Consider the following 14,473-nt stretch of genomic DNA (forward strand, 5'->3'; position numbering starts at 1 on the left):
TTTTTTTTAATGAGGCTTTTAAAATCGTTCATTCGTTCATTCATTCGATTCCGTGCAGTGGAAGGATGGACACTTAACCACTAGACCGCCAGGGAAGCCCCTAGCCACGTTAGCCCTCATCCATGGTTTTTAGGAATGCTACCATTCATCTGACTGGATGGACTTGAAAGATCCATCGGAGGTTCCAGAACCTGGGTCTCTTGGCAAGGGCGTATCATTTTCCAGATGGAAAGGACTATGCCAACGATGTTCTCAGAATGAATGGAGTGTGCAAAGAGGTAGAAAGAGAGGTTCCCGAACGGCGGTGGGGGGTGGGGGGGAAGGGCCAACCACCTCGTCTCTTCCTCCGCAGCGCTGGGTGGGGCTGGCAGACTCCCTTCTTCTCATGGCACTGATTTGATCTCCACAGCTCAGAAAACACGTGCAAACACTCAGAAGATACCCAAGCACAGTGTCCTTTACCTGGCTCCCAGTCGCTGGCTCTCGGCCTCTATCTGTCTCTGTCTCTGTCACTCGCTCTCTGTCTTTCTCTCTCTCCTTCTCTGGCTCTCCCAGCCCCCCACCCCTGCTCTTCCTCCCACTCTTTCTCTCTTTCCTGCCCCCCTCCTCTCTTTCTCTCTTTCTCTCTCCCTCCCTCCCTCCCTCCCTCCCTCCCTCCCTCTCCCTCCCCCTCCCTCCTCCCTCCTCCCTCCCTCCTCCCTCCTCCCTCCCTCCCCCCCCACCCCCACTCCTCCCTCCCTCCCTCCCTCCTCCCTCCTCCCTCCCTCCCCCCCCCCCCTCTCTCTCTCTCTCTCTCTCTCTCTCTCTCTCTCTCTCTCTCTCGTCTCTCTCCCCCTGCCCGCCTTCCTCCCCTCCCTTTCTCCCTTCCTCTCTTTCTCTCTCCCTCTCCCTCACCCATCCCCACTCCCCCCCCCCATCCCCGGTCGGTCATGTGGCATCCTCATTTTCCACGAGAAGTCAGGAAGCCGGAAGCGATGTTGGACTGATGTTCGCATGCTACGGAATCCCCCTTCCCCGGGGATAGCTGCGCTGCTGAAGGGGATAGCCGCGTTGCCTCTGGCGGGCCGTGGCGGGTGGCGATGGTGTCTTTTCTTCTGTATGGATAGAAATGATTTGAAGAGGAGGCAGGATGGGCCTAGGTCCACTGACTCACACCAAGGCCCTTTGGGAGCTTTTCAGTGAATCGGGACGGAACATTGCTCTCCGTGCGGGGAGGGAACCGGGATGGGGCACCCCGAGATGGACCGCTTTGGCACACACGTGAGTTGGAATTTCAGGCGCTTCGGACGCGACGGGTGGGCTACCGGGACGCTCTGCCGCTCTGCCTCCCCGCCTCTCCCTCCCTCTTCTTCCTGACCTGAAAGGAGGACCAAAATCTTCCTCCTCCAGAAGCTCAAGCTCAAGCTCAAGCTCAAGCTCAGAGCCCGCCGTTTCGTTTCGAGTCAGTGAATTCTGGCTTGGGCTTCTCCTGCGTGTGTGTGTGCGTGTGTGTGTGTGGTGGTGGTGGTGGTGGTGGTGGGGGGGGGGGGCACAGTGCACGCGTCCCCCGGCCGTGGGTTGCTCTCTTCTCGAGCTGTCTCTTGGGGACAGGAACTTCTCAGGCGACAACTCAGAAGGATCGTGGAGGGAACATCGTTTCTCCTCCCTCTCCCACGACTGATCGATGCGGACGTACACACGGGAATCTCGCGCCCCCCTTCCCCGCCCCAACTGAGAGGAGTCACCGGTACGTGGACATCCTTGCGGTCACAGACGCTCTCCGTGGCTCTTCTATGTGGCCGGGCTCCCTGGCCTTCCTTCACCGCCCCCGCCCACCCCCCGATGAAGTTGCATCATCGTTCGTAGTGTCAATGCTGTGAGGAGATAAGCTTTTCGAAATAAAATTCTCCCCGCCTTTCCTTCCCAAGGGCACCGTGAACACCTACCTACCTACTCTCGTGTGCAGTGCTTATGGACCCAGCTGGAGCAGAGGACCCTCTCCGACACACCCACGGACTCACTTGCTCCGAGTCGTCGGGGAGAGGGTGTTTGGTTCTGTGTTTTAAACTGGTGGGCCGATGACACGTCATCTCCTAGGAAGCCACCGGGTTCACCTCACCGGTTCGGGTTCGGTGGCGTGAAGTACATTTACATCCTCCTTAGGTTTGACTCTGAAAGTCTTGGGGCCCTGAGTAGGACGCCCCCAAATGTGCCTCCGTGGCGTACGGATGTTTTGGAATTAGAGTGACAACACCACACCGCGAGAGGGACGCTCTGACTCTCCTTTACTTCTCCCCTCTGAAATCGGGAAGAAAATCTCTCACGTGAAAGGGGAGGGGGGCGGGCGGGAGGTGTAGGGATCACGACGAACTGAACTGAACTGCTTTCGTGTCTCCTGAAATGTTCACGAATCATCTAAGTAGGATTGCTCATGACAAACAGAGGACATAGGTGTGGACGAGATAAGAATGTTTAAGGGGAACTTTCCCCCCAGTGCTTGTTTTCTGTAGGCCGACTTCAAGATTTTCCAGCATCTCTGGTCATCTCTGGGCTTACAGCTTGGCTAAGTGCCATGACAGGGTGAAATCTCAGCGAGTGTCTACATCATCGCCACATAAGATAAAATACTGAAACGTTCATGGCTCCACAAGTCTGAGGGTCTCCCTTCTTTGGACCTTTTACGGAGGAGAGACTGAGCATGTTCGGTTCCACGCCTAGCTAGATCTTGTGCTTTAGGGAAAGACTGTACTAGGTAGGAGCCTTGACTTCTACACAGTATTCCATGTTCACGCTGCTCACTGCGGTTGGCTTCCTTACTTTCACTGAAGGAAAAAAAAAAAAAAAAAGAAAGAAAAGAAAAAAGACAGTGTCCAAGGACGAAGCATTGTAAAGAAGGAACGTGTGTGGTCCTTCTTTAAGGACCTGAACCTGATGTCGCCATCCTCATGGGAGGAAGAGGACTTTTTTTTTTTTTTTTTTTTTTTTCCGGGGGGTGGGGGGGTGGGGGGGCGCGCGGGTGGAGGCAAATTAGGAAGTATGGAGATGAGGTTTGGGGGAAGGAGCGAGAGGTTTTAGTCCTAAAGGTAGTCATTTCTCAATGGGAAAGAAAGAAATCAAGGGACAAGCTAAAAATGGGCACAGACGATTGGAAAAGGCGTGTGAAGAAAAGAGGCTTTCGAAAGGAATCAGATCTGTGGTCAGGACTGGATGAGGATGGATACAAAGACAGAAATGACTTTTCACATCAACATTGAAACCAGTGCCAAATTAAGATTTAGTTGCCTCTCTCTGTTCAAAGGACCAGGTTTGGGTTTAGGGTTTGGGTTTTTCTTCTATCGGTCTGCTCTGTCCATCATGAGAGATTAGATTAGATTAGGAAAGGATCTTTTCCTTTATCTTTAAGGAGGGAAAGAAAGAAAGAAAGAAAGAAAGAAAGAAAGAAAGAAAGAAAGAAAGAAAGAAAGAAAGAAAGAAAGAAAGAAAGAAAGAAAGGAAGGAAGGAAGGAAGGAAGGAAAAGAAAGGAAGGACGGAAGGACGGAAGGAAGGAAGGAAGGAAGGAAGGAAGGAAGGAAGGAAGGACGGAAGGAAGGAAAGAAGGAAGAAAGAGAGAGAGAGAGAGAGAGAGAGAGAGAGAGAGAGAGAGAGAGAGAGAGAAAAGCTTATGTCTTTGTCAAAAGTCATCACTTATTTTCTAGGCTGCCTTTATCAGGTCTCGGAGGACTCACATCGACTTAGTCCTCTCGATAGTCAAAGAACCAGGTCTGGCTCAGAACTGAAAAAGAAGCTTCTCTCTCTGCCTAGCAAGTCTTTCCTTGGGATGCTGGTGACGTGCCTAAGGAAGCACTGTTTCACGGTGACCTATCATCTGATGAAGTGCCTTACAATCTTTTGGATATTTTGGACACACTTGCCCCCAAATTGAAGGACCGATGAAGTCCTTTGGACTTAGAGATAGGATCCAGGAGGAGAGGGCCCTCCAAGTAGCTCAAAAAATGTGTTCTCTCTCCTGAGAAATGAGAGAGATGAAACTGACTAAGTTTCTTGGGGAGGTTCGATGACACGGGAAGCGTTGTCCAAAGAGGAAGGAACGACGTGAAGTCTTCTTTGGCTTGTGTCTGTACACCGATGTGTTCTAACGGTTCCAGAAATGATGGGATCTTTCTTCCCGGAAGTCTTCTCTGCCCTGGCATAAAGGGCTGTCTGTCGTCGTCAAAATGGAGGCTCACACGAAAGGGACTGTACCCAGTATCACGGAGATGTTCTAACCGACTTTCACGCCGAGGCGGCAACAACAGCCCGTTGAAAGATGGTGGGGGTGGCGGGGCACACGTGGGTGGAGCAAGTCCATTCTGTCCTTTCAGCATCCGGTCGGGGCTATGGCAGACGGGAGACGAGACGAGACGAGACGAGACGAGATGAGACGAGACGAGACGAGACGAGACGAGACGAGACGGCGGCCCAGCCGGTTGCTCCCTGGCCAACCTCCCCCCTGCCCCTCCCCTTGCATTCCTTCACCCGCCCATCCCACGGTGTCTTGAAGAGGAGTCCGATTGTCAATAGACGTGGGCAGGAAGATTTTCTACGGTCTACCGGCAACGGGAACGGCGACGTCTGACCTCTCGTGCTTGTAACCCTGGGGGGTGGGGGTGGGGGTGGGGGGGAACTTTTTCTCTCTGGAAAGAAAACCTCCTCTCTCTGGATCCTCGGACCCCCAGCCACTGGACTTCATTCCACTGCCACTTATTTATTTATTTATTTATTTATTTATTTTTTGTGGGATGCGGGCCTCTCACTGTTGTGGCCTCTCCCGTGGCGGAGCACAGGCTCCGCGGCCATGGCTCACGGGCCCGGCCGCCACGCGGCGTGTGGGATCTTCCCGGACCGGGGCACGAACCCGTGTCCCCTGCATCGGCGGGCGGATCCTCAACCACTGCGCCACCGGGGAAGCCCTCCACTGCCACTTCGTAGGGGTCATCCAAACATTCTTGTGACCGTGGCTATGTTTTCCGTGTGGGTTGAGGTCTTCCCTCACCGCAAGCCTGATGTCCTCACCGTGGCACAGAGACTGTTAAAGAAACGAAATGTGCTTGCCGCCTGGGGTCTGCCTTCCACAGGCTTCCGGGTGATCAGATCGAGGCACCCCTTTCACTGGGCAAATCCTACAGTTCTTCACAGAAGCTCTTGAAAACTTTTTTGGAACCGGCACTCGTCCAGTCACGCTCAATCATCAGGCAGGGCCGGCAGAACCGATGGAAAAACTGGACTCCAAGAAGAGCAAGAATGACTTCCATGGGGTTGAGTGACCTGAGGAGGAGGAGGAGGAGGAGGAGGAGGAGGAGGAGGAGGAGGAGGAGGAGGAGGATGTGTATGACTACTTGTGTAAAATGGGACTGACTGGGGAAGCGGGGGATACTTAGGGGGTTGGGTGGGATGAACATATACACATTACTGTACATAAAATAGGGAATCAACAAGCATCTCCTACTATAGAGCACAGGATACTCTACTCAATACTTTGTAATAACCTATGAGAGAAAAGAATCTGAAAAAGAATCTTTTCAAAATTATTTATTTATTTATTTATTCATCCATTCATTCATTTATTTATATTGCGGTATGCGGGTCTCTCACTGTTGTGGCCTCTCCCGTTGTGGAGCACAGGCTCCGGACGCACAGGCTCACGGGCCTAGCTGCTCCGCGGCATGTGGGATTTTCCCGGACCGGGGCACGAACCCGTGTCCCCTGCATCGGCAGGCGGACTCTCAACCACTGCGCCACCGGGGAAGCCGCTAAAATATATATGTGTAGATATAGATAGATAGATAGATAGATAGATAGATAGATAGATAGATAGAGATTTATAAAAATCTCTGTCTCTCTGTCTCTCTGTCTCCGTCTCCGTGTCTCTCTCTCCCTCTCTCTCTCTCTCTCTCTCTCTCTCTCTCTCTCTCTCTCTATATATATATATATATATATATATATACATACATACATATATATATATATATATATATATATATATATGAGAGAGGGAGGGAGGGAGAGAGAGAGAGAACTGAATCACTGTGCCGTATACCTGAAACTAACACGACATTGTAAATGAATTATATTTCAAATATTTTTAAAAAAAATCTGGAAAAAAAAAAAAGAGAGGGAGTGGGATTAGGACTGATGGTTAAATCTTTTGTTTTCCACATACAAGGGAAACAGAAACAAACAAGGAAAACCCAAGTTTCTTTTTTTATTTTTAAAGATGGATATCCATTTGGTAACTTATACCTCTGTCAGCAGGATGGAATCACTGATCTTTTTCTCCTTACCTTCCTTAATTCAGAAACTCTCAGTGAGGCTTCTTATTTCCTTGGCGATACAGCTATTTGCATACGTTACCTGGAGGCCAAAATTATGTTTCCATGAGACAGGGATACACACTTCTGGATATGAAATTCTGGTGCTACTCGTTTCCCTTAGGGTGTTGTTCTTAACCTGAAAACGGGACTGCATCCCGAAGTTTTGTGAGTTCCCTTCAATCTCTGGCTACGACTCTCTCCATGAATGTTGGCCATTTTCTCCCACCCTTTTGGCTTGGCATCACTGAGGCCTAAAACGGCCTTTTGCCTGAAGCCCTGCAGACGGAAGCTAGAGAACTTGATGAAAACCTTAGAGAAACGGCCACAACGGCTCCTATGGAAAGAATCCTCGTGCCTGTTTCTGTGAGAGCCACTCCGAAATTTGAACCAAACACCCGACGACATCATCAGAGGTATTTCAAACTTCTAAAGTTACTTCGACCCTGACATCTAGAAATCTCCTTCACACACACACACACACACACACACACACACACACACACACACACACGAGTCACCAGCTCAGCTTTAATATGTTCCAAGGAACTTTCAGAGGAGGGAACTGTTGAGCTCCCAGAGTAGGCCGCCCCAAAATGTGCCTCCATGCTCTATTGATTATTTTGAATTCAAGTGACAAGAACCGGCCAGCACAAGAGGGACACACTGGCCCTCCTTTCTGTCCTCCTGCGGAGGAAGATCTCAAGTGAAGACATCTGCTTCCACACATGTCCATGATTCTCAAATGGTGTAGTGGGGTTTCCAGGGTCAGGAAAAGGAGGGGACACCTTTTGCCTGGAGAAAAGGCCTGTTTCTCACACGTCCTCCTCCCGTCACCTCCTCTCTCCCTCCTTCCCTCCCTGCAGTTTGGAGGGGGCAGCCTGAGGGTGGCGAAATTGGGGAAAGAAAAGAGAAAAAGCCATTCATTAAAGAGAAGCTCGAGGCAAAGTCAAAGGCTCCGACCTGACCGGAGAGCTTTCTGCATTTGAATCGAGCGATTGAACGAGGCCCTGCGGAATGAATCGTCCGGACCTCCCCTCCCCCGCTCCTGGCAAAGGTCAGTCCAAGGGGACTTAGGAAGGAGCTCTGGAGAAGGAACGGGGGTGGGGGTGGGGGTGGGGGCGGGACCAACAGACAATAGCCGCTGCCTGCCTGCCTGCCTGCCTGCCTGCCTGCCTGCCTGCCTGCCGGGTTGAGGCCTGAGGGCTGAGGGCCACGCCGCCTCCTGTAACACAATCCCTTCCAGGAAACTGCTGTGATGACTATGTGGCAGTGAATCATCAAATCCGAACTCTCTTGGCCTATTTCTGCAAAAGGCCCGAGTCTCAGCTATGACAGATTCTCTGGATTTCTTCGCACATGGACTGACCCGCACCCTCCCATTCTGTCAGATCCTCCTTTGTACACACACCTCCACTGGAAGGGCTCTTTGGCCTCGTCCAGAAAAAGAACAAGCAAAAACAAACACACAAACAGACTGAAATGATGTGTCGGTATTTATTGGAAAGAAACACGCTCCTCTCACATACTTGAGGGCAGGAAGCGGAAGGCAGGTTCTCGGCCGGAGGGGGACGGGAAACCTGAACCGACGTCGGTCAGCGGGCCGCCCCCCCCACCCCCCTTCTCTCCCACGTCACGTGGGCGTCCCTGCCCTGCTGTTGATATTTCACTTGGGAAACTTCTGTAGGCCGGCCGAGATGCCAGCTTGCTGTCCTGCTGCTTCATGTCCATCTATCTCTGTCAGCCATGCCCAAGAGGCACGTGAAATCATGGAGAGCAAATAGCACACCCAGAGCTCTCTCTCTCTCTCTCTCTCTCTCTCTCTCTCTCTCCCCCCCCCCGTGTGTGTGTGTGTGTGTGTGTGTGTGTGTGTGTGTGTGTGTGCGCGTGTGTGTGTGTTTGGATTTCCCAGGAACCTATGAGGGAGCAAAGGGAGGGCTGGGTGAAGGAATCCTGGGTGCCTGTCATCGCACACCCTGCAGAGCACCATTTATTTCCATCTCCATATCTGAAAGACACTTAGTCCTCATTTCAGCAACTTGATGGTGATTCCCCTTCTAAATACATGACAAAACCTATGAAGTACTGGACTCATTGAATCTGTAGCTGCTAACAGGGTCCAGGGAGTTTTCAATCAATGGCAGGAAAAGAAATGATCCTGAACATAAAACTGCCAAGAATTCCTATGGATGGAGTTATCGTGGACCGACCACTGGTGAGACGTGCCATGGGGGCTCGCGTTTGACAGACTGGAATGGGATAGGTAGAGCCAGTCATCCCATGTTTTACCTCGAGCTGCAGAAGCAGAGAATATCATCTAAAAGCCTACCTTCATGGTATCTCAGTGCTCAGGGCTCTTCCTTCTCAGGGATCTTGTGTTCTGTAGGGATAATTCACGTGCTGGGGCAGTAGGTTCCCAGTATCATCTTGTGAAATGGATTAAATGATGTCTTCCTTTTGAAAAGATAAAGACTATTTGGAAAAGTTATTAACAGTGAACGCGTGACGTTATCCTCTCTGATCTATAAAGTAGAGTTGACCGTTGAACCACCAACATGGAGGGTTACGGCTGCCGACCCCGACCCCACGCGCTGTGAGCGTCCATGGATAACTTCACACTCAGGGCCCTGTATCTGCGCTTCCACCTCCGGGGACTCAGCAACCGACCACAGATCCTGCAGTGCCATAGTGCACACCTATGGAAAATATCCACCTATGAGTCACACGCACACGCACACACACACACACCCACACACACACCCACACCCCCACACACCCACACACATCACCCCCACCGCCCCCCCACACACACACACTTCACAGTGCTGTTGGGCAACGGCCCTAGCACAACCTGAGAGCCTTCGTGGTATTCGGACTCCATTACCTTTGGTGTGTGTGTGTGTGTGTGTGTGTGTGTGTGTGTGTGTGTGTGTGTTCGTGTGTTCTTTTACCTTTAGTTTTGAGGACAGAGGTAGGGCCGAAAAGAGGTGAGCAAAGCCTTCCCCTGGAACCTGAGGAGGTGTTTAAGGGTTCTGGTTGGCAGATCACCAGTGTGCTGAGTGCCAGGTCCTGGGGACAGAGCTTCTCGAAAGAAAGAATGTGCTTCTTTGTGTCTTGGTGACCTTCCGACCGACCGACCGACCCTGGTGGGATGTGGAGCCCATCCGTGGGAAGGGCCCTTCTCGCCTGGGTCTCGGGAGGATCCTGGGTGCAGAGAGCTCCGCCCTCTACCTTGTATTTTGCCCGTGGAGTGGAGTTGGACGGTGTTTCTAAAGACTCACGCCGGGATACCAGGTTCTGCCGATTCCGGGACCGAAATAGGTCCTGCTCCATCCCCTCTCTCCCTCTCCCCTCTACTGCCTTCGTTCAGGCTCGCACCTCACCGGTCTCTGTCCTGGCTGGGCCTCTGACGACCCTGCCGGCCTCTACCCTGGCCCCTGCTCCCTTGGTTTCCGTGCCGCGTAGAGAGCCATGGTCCTCAAAAGGCAACTGGTCACCTTCTCCCTTTTGTGGAGTCAGTCCTGGCATGGCTCCTCCTGGCCTGGACGTTAACATCACGTGCAACGACTGACAGACTGTGTCCTTCCTCCCGGCCTGATCTTCTACAGGCTCCCCGCCGAAAAGGGGGGGTAAAAGTCCGCGTGTCTTCCCAAAGTTGAAGATTGGACACGCCTGCCTGGCCGATCGATTCCTAGCTCCGCCACTTGGGAAACCTACTGGATCTTCTGTCGAGACCGCAGAGACATCTTCCTTCGCGGTGCGGTCGTCGGCAGCGGTTCTCTAAGCCGGCCCCGACCGTGTCGGAAAGATGTGTCCCTCCGCCTGTCGAGGACCCGACGAGAGTCAGATACCTTAAGCTCGGTGACTTCCCTGCTGTCTCCCTTTCTGTGGCACAAGCCCATATCCCTGGGTGAGCCCTGTCTTCGCGTGGGCGTGACTTGGCACCACGGTCCGGAGGTCGTGGTGGAAGATCGTGTGCCCACGAAGAAGAGATCCTTGCTCCCGGGGGGGGGGGGGGGGGGGGCGGGGGACGTGGACTCTGGGCATCTAGCGTCCATCTTCTCCACGTTCTTCTGAACCCTGCTCTCCCTCTTTCCGCCCCACAGCTCGCCTGATGGTTCGTGGGGAGATGACATCCCAGCCGGCGAGAGCCAAATGATCTTCCCAACGCACGAGAAAAGGAGAGGCGCGGGCCCGGATCCGTCTTAATTTTCTATGCCTAAGAATTTCTAAGAGTTCTCATCCTCCTTTGGCATCGCCCGCGCCCCCCACCCACCCACCCCCCCCTCACCCACCCCCACTCACACACACACACCCCCCCCCCCCCCACACACACACACTCCGCACCCCCGCCAGAGTATAGTTGCTTTTTCAGATTGCCTCTCTTTGCTCAGATCCAACAGAAGAGATGTTAGGTTCGGACGCTTCTCTGGGTCTTTCTTTGTTTTCTTAGGAGGGCTCCCCGTGTCGCATGAAACTCAGAAGAAATACATGCGTAAGCTTCTCTCCTTGTGAGTCTGTTATAACACGTGGAAGATCATTTAAAGATCCGGAGGAGGCAAACTAGGATTCACGCACCCAAAGTGGAGCCGGGTGGCCGGTGGGAACGGGGTTCCAGGTGCCTTCCTGTTTGGGGGAGGGGGAGATCTCCCCCTCTACCCCTCTTGAGTTCCTGTGGCTGGACTCATTCTAAAATGGGCCCGATGGGCTTCCCTGGTGGCAAAGTGGTCGAGAGTCCGCCTGCCGATGCAGGGGACACAGGTTTGTGCCCCGGTCCGGGAGGATCCCACGTGCCGTGGAGCAGCTAGGCCCGTGAGCCGTGGCCGCTGAGCCTGCGTGTCCGGAGCCTGTGCTCCGCGACGGGAGAGGCCACAAGAGTGAGAGGCCCGTGTAATGCAAAAAAATAAAAATAAAAATAAAGTAACATGGGCCCAAGGCGCGGAGAGACGAAGGTGTGTGGGGGGAGCGGGGTGACCTTTCCTTTCATTCGAGGGCTGAGAAGTGGCTGAAGCGGGCGGCGTCTCTCCTGCTCAGACCGAGGAACGAACGGTACATGGGTGAGACAGACAGGGAACCGGACCGAGAGACTTAGGTTTTGGGGTGTGCCGTGAGCGAACGAGCGAGCGAAGGAAGAAGCTAAACAGAGCTCGGGTTTGCGGTGGTCCGCAGTGTTTGTCTCCGAAGGTTTCTCGGGCCCGAATGCCCTAATTTGCCGATCGCGGCGGCGGCCTCCTACCTCCGGAGGCAGGGAGTGCACCTTTCAGCCGAGAGATGGATGTCTCGCTTTCAGGGAGACACAGAGGAGAATCCCAGTGTCCCTCGGACAAACGTGGCTGCTTCTGGAGTCCCCCTTCGCTCAAAATCGTCAATGTGCCACGGAGGCCCGTTTTGGGGTGGCCGATCCTGGGCCCAACACCCTTCTCACGGAGAACAGGAATGGTCAGAACGGACGGTATCAAAGTCCAGGGCGCCACCAGCCTGTTTCAAAGACCTATCTGCCAGCAGCAGCTGTTAGCTGTAACCTCGTACTTTCCGAGTCCCCTCCACATACCCCCCCCCCGCCCCACCGCCGCCGCCGCCCCCGCCGCCACTTTGCCATCTTGGCCAATCCCAACGGATCCTCGCTTCACGAGCACCCTTACTGCTTGCCAGCTTCAGGGTGAACAGATCAGGTCGGCCGGCGGGGTGGTGGTGGTGGTGGTGGTGGTGGTGGTGGATCACGGTGGATGAATAGGAGGAGCGGAGAGGACGTGTAAGGCAGGGAATCTCTCCAAAGGTGGGCTCTTGGTGGGACGGAAACAAACGTTTTCTGTTTTCTTTTCTTTTCTTTTCTTTTTTTTTTTTTTTTTTTTTTTTGTGGTACGCGGGCCTCTCACTGTCGTGGCCTCTCCCGTTGCGGAGCACAGGCTCCGGATGCGCAGGCTCAGTGGCCGTGGCTCATGGGCCTAGCCGCTCCGCGACATGTGGGGTCTTCCCGGACCGGGGCACGAACCCGTGGCCCCTGCATTGGCAGGCGGATTCTCAACCACTGCACCACCGGGGAAGCCCGGAAACAAACGTTTTGAATAGGGCACTGCCTGAGATTGGGTGAATCGGAGGGACCTCTACGGGGCCCCCCCCACCCCCTCCCCACCATGAAAGGGCCCCACACAAGCCTGCCCTTTTTACCCCAGTTGAAAACCCTCTCTAAAACCAGAAGGCCAAAAGAAGAATGACCGTGAGAGATCTGACCGGCCATCGCTTGGGACAACAGTGAGGCCAGTGAACCCAGTGAAAAGTGGACAGAGGGGCCTAGGTCCCTTGGCTCGACCCCTTCGCTGAGAAGCCAAAGCCTTTTACACGGGGATGAGCTTTTGCACACTTAGGTTTCTTCGGCCGGTGCAACGTTCACGAAACACGCCAAAGGAAGATGATCGAACGATGGACGTGTTTGTTGTCTGCCTGAGCCCACACGATACGAAATAGAAACTGGGGGAGGGTGTGTGTGCTGATGTTCGGGGTCTGGTGGGAGAAATCCTGGAGGGTTTTTGCCCTTAGGGTGCCTTGGTCTGGGGTTGACTTGTGTGCGCTGAGAAAGAGGGCCGTTATTGAAGGCGCTGTGCAGATTTTGGACACCCTGATCCATGGAACCCTGAAGTTTGGGAACCTAGAAATCTTTTGGTCTGCATTTGAGTTGGAAATCATCTCCTCGACAGAAAGAAGTACATAGAAGGAGGAGGAGGAGGAGGAAGAGGGGGAGGGGGAGGGGGAGGGGGAGGGGGAGGGGAAATGGAATTGCATGAGCAGATCAGCCCTGGGGGCCTGAGTCTCAGACACACACAGACACACACACAGACACACAGACACAGACACAGACACAGACACAGACACACACACACACACACACACACGCGCGCGCACACACACACACACACACACGAGGCTCGCGGGAGTAAAAGAAGATGAACTTTTCCTCTGTGGACACCCACCCACGACTATACCTAGTTGTCCCAAGACGAGAAGCTCAGCTGTACATTGAACCCTTATCTGTTCCTGTGCTTTCTTGCCGAACATTCTCATGCGCTTCTTTCCCCTCGTGGAAGCACTTGGTATTCCCCACAGGTAGCCACCGTGGAACCAGCTGCTGATGATCCAAGAATTTGGAGGATTTCTGGAAATGATCAGTGATCCCGAGACAAACTCTCCCTTTCGTGATCCAAGCAACTCGGGGGGTGGGGGGGTGGGGCTGCCTCTCACCCCCACCCCACCCACCGCCTTCTCCCTTGTGTACAAGCTATCTCTTTTAATTTAAAAAAAAAAAAAAAAAAAAAAAAAAGTTTTGCCGTGCTAGCCTTAGAAGCCTTGTGGAAACGACCTTCATTTTTCTGGTACTGCTGTGCCAGAATCTGGAAAGGGCCTGGTAACAGGTACTGTATGTCTGTAGCTCCCTTCTAGAGCTGGCCTGTTTCTGCGTAGGGATCCGAGTGCCACAATGAACTTGTGAGAGAGCTCTCTTGAATGGCTTAGAAGGGAGCACTCCGGAATTCAGTCCACTAGAAAGGGAAGGGACCCAAAGGTTTTAGGCAAGTTCACGTGGTGATCTAGGCTGAACCCTTCAGCCGAGAATAGCCAAGGTCAAGGTATGGGTTTTATGAAACTAGGCACGTCTTTAGCGTGATCAGCGTTCGAGGTCATCCTTTCCTTCTATCTACGTCGACCCCAAATCCAGTAAGTTCACGGGAGTGAACCAGATTCGTCGGCAAGAAAAAGAACTTGGGGATGATGGCTGACATCATCGTCTGAAGTCTCAGGAAGTGTTCACGGGCCATCTCGTCGTCATGGGATCTCGAACAAGTGATGTCGATAGCTCTAGGTGCAGGAACTCCTTAAGAAGCGTTATGTTTTGTGGTATGTCTACTTAAAAACAGTCTCGCCCAGACCTTTTGGGTCACTTTAGAAACTTCAGAGTTGGCATAAGTGGAATGATGGGGAATTCGTGGAATGTCTGGATCCTTTCCAAAGATAACCTATGGAAACGTTCGTTCATGGCTCGACAAGTCTCAGTGGACCTACTTCTGTCTCCTTATTACAGAAAGACTAAAGATGTTTCGATGTATGAGTCCACACCTCTGGCATCACTCTGGGGAAAAGAAAACATTTTTAAAAA

The sequence above is a fragment of the Kogia breviceps genome (genome assembly GCF_026419965.1).
Source record: "Kogia breviceps isolate mKogBre1 chromosome 20 unlocalized genomic scaffold, mKogBre1 haplotype 1 SUPER_20_unloc_11, whole genome shotgun sequence".
NCBI lineage: Eukaryota > Metazoa > Chordata > Mammalia > Artiodactyla > Physeteridae > Kogia > Kogia breviceps.